The following is a 3,056-nucleotide window of genomic DNA, read 5'->3' as shown; positions in this document are numbered from 1 at the left end:
CTGGTCCTTAGCTGAGATTTTCATGTGGCATCCCTGCCAGTGGCAAAGGGCTTGCTAACATGCCCAGGAAACAATCCACACATGCAATGGCTACTTGGATTGTTTGGGAAGAGCATGAGTGGCATGGTGTCTACTAGGCAGTGGATTATCTGCATAACAAGGAAGTTTGGCTTCTGCTTTATGCAGAGCATTCAAGGCTCTTTGATGCAGGTCAACAAAGTCTTAGGCATGTGTATGCAGAATGTGATTCCCCTTTTAGTGTCACAGTGAGTACAATGTGACATGAACGAACCCTTTCCATAGCTGGTATTGTTTAACTTCCAGCAAGCAGCTCATCCAGAACAGAACACCGGTGGGTGCCAGAGAGCACAGGGTGCAATCACCTCCTGCTAATAACATAAACAAAGAGAAATTTATTTTTTTAAAAAAAGGTAACATTGTGCCACAGTAATTCTTGAGAGAGGCTATTGCATCAGTCATTTTAGAAGGCAGACAAAAATCCACCCACATTCAGTGCAGTATTCCCATCCCTTGTTATAAATCCAGTGTTTAGAAAGCATGTGCCTTTTCCACTAGCAGTTCTCTCCCTAAGGGTGAGAAATACTCAACATGTCATGAATGTTTTTGTTAAATTATTTTTGTAATTTACAGATTGCTATAGCTGAGTGGGCACTTTGGCACATTATTTTTGCTACGTAACGATAATACAGTTTGTGCTCTACAAATCTGGCCAGACAGAAACTTTGCAAATATCCCTGTCATTCATTTGTTATCCATGACACTGCCAAAACTTGAGAAGAAGGACATTGTACTCCTGACAGTCCAGCTGGGACCAAAAAGAAGGTTGAGCTTTAAATTAAAAGCAAGAGTGCTGTCACTTGGGAAACAGAAAGGTAGGAACACAGAACTAGACTTCTTCCACTCTGTATATCCATCAACATATCTTATAAAAAAATATGTAATCTCACCAGATCCTGAATTACTACCAGTTACAGTGAAGAACAATATAGGGATAGAGAAAAATTTATGCTCATCAGTGCAGTGACCAGAATTCCATGGCATCTTTGCAGTTCTCAATTCCTCTAAATTTCTCAAAAGATGGACCTAGCATATTGTCCTGGTTTGAGCTAAACAGAACAAGTTCTGTTCAGTGATTTTTGCTTCTCAGTTCAGTCTCTTCTAAAAGGCTGCACGTTCTGAAGTCAGCAGCACATTTTTGCAGACAGTGCCTGTTACCAGCAGTGATAACATCTGATGGTTACAGTCACTGCCTGGGACTGGGATGCAGAAAGGCTCTTGCTGATACTTATTCCTCTAATGACCAAGGCCACTGCTGGATCTCATGTGCCACGCTGGGGGTGCCAGGAAGTAAGAGGGGTCACAAGGAAGTAAAATGTTGCACCTCTGGTGAGTAACAGATAGGACAAGTGACCCACAAGGGTATTCCACTCCATATATGTTGTATTTAGTATAAAACTGGGGCATCACAAGGGCTTAGTTCTCTTTTGTCTTTTCTGCAGTGGCTGATGTCCAGGGAGGACTCTGTCTGATCTTCTGCCTTTGATCCCGACCCTGAGTTCCTGAATCGCGCACCTCTGCCACTCAGCCTTGTGTCACCTGCTCTGCACCCCAGTGCCACCTGCTCTGCAGCACCAGTGGGGGTTGCTGTCGGAGCAGGGGGGTTGGGTTCGATATCGGTTTTGCATGTATGTATATAGCTCACTGATTTTATTATTTCTGTATTCATTAAAGCTGTTTTAATTTCCTTTTTTTCCCAGTGTGTAAGGGTCTCTGCCTCATTCTATTTTTCTTCCCTTTTGAGCAGAGAGAGGGAGTCAGAGAGCGTCTGTCAGCATTTAGTGGCCGGCCCAGCTCCAACCCACGACTCATACATATTTGAGGATCAGAAATGTAACTTCAGTTCTCAAAATTAATTACTATAATTACTATATTAAATTAATTACTATAATAACTATATTACTAGTCACTTTACATTCAGTCCTTTTATTCCAAATATTTTCCTTTGGCGTAAAGAGATTTTCTTTCTCCGTGTTTTTTCTCCTCAGCAGTTTTATACAAATGAATCCATCTTTTATCACCTTTCTCTTGCTAGACTAAAAAAGCCAGTATTTTCAAGTCACTTGTCATAGAGTCATATAATCATAGAATGTCTTGAGAGCTTAAACATCACCTAATTCCAACCCTCCTGCAATGCTCAGAGACACCTTCCACTAGACCAGGTTGCTCAAAGCCCTGTCCAACCTGGCCCTGAGTGTCATAAACTAGTTCATCCATTTTCATGATCATTTTAATAATTCTAAACTGCAGTTTCTCCAGATAAGTGAACCTTTCTTAACTGTTTCATCAATACTTGTTTTATTGAGATGACTTTTTATGACGAATGCTTTTCCCCCATTCTTCAGTACAGCTATTGCATTCCTTTTTTTTGGCTATGGCTGACTCCCAGTTTGACAGATTCACATGTCGACAAAATGGCATAAATAATCTCTCAGGCTGGAAAGGATCACAGCCACATTTGCTGCTTCACAGGAATGTGTTTGTGTCCCCAGCACAACAGCAGACCCGACATGCTGATAGAAGTTGCTGTCTTCTAGCTGGAGTCACATGCATAGTGTCATAGACCAGATAAGAAGCTAGAGACACTCAGGAAGAGAAGAAGGATCTGGGCTTTAGTTACGGAATAAACATGAAAAAAATGTAATACACATTTTAACATCAAAAGACATTCTGACCTTATGTATCCTCAGCTATTTATTACTGCTTACCATGGTTTCAGGTGTTCAGGTTCTGACTTGTAATCCCTTTTCAACTTTTTCTACAGATCTACTTGCATCTGTTTTTCCATGTCCTTCTTTAACACCCTTTGGACTGGAAGAGTGACCAGAATGTTGGGGTTTATTAAATTTTTATTCAGTCTTTTGGATTTTACTGGTGGAAGGAGCTTTATCAAACACATATCTTTTTTCACAAAACCTTGAAACAGGATTATGACAGCAGTGACAGAACTTTTCTTCGTTTTCTGAAGGCACAGATCC

The sequence above is a fragment of the Apaloderma vittatum genome, unplaced genomic scaffold (genome assembly GCF_000703405.1).
Source record: "Apaloderma vittatum isolate BGI_N311 unplaced genomic scaffold, ASM70340v1 scaffold2952, whole genome shotgun sequence".
In the NCBI taxonomy this organism is placed as follows: domain Eukaryota; kingdom Metazoa; phylum Chordata; class Aves; order Trogoniformes; family Trogonidae; genus Apaloderma; species Apaloderma vittatum.
This window is presented reverse-complemented; position numbering follows the sequence as displayed.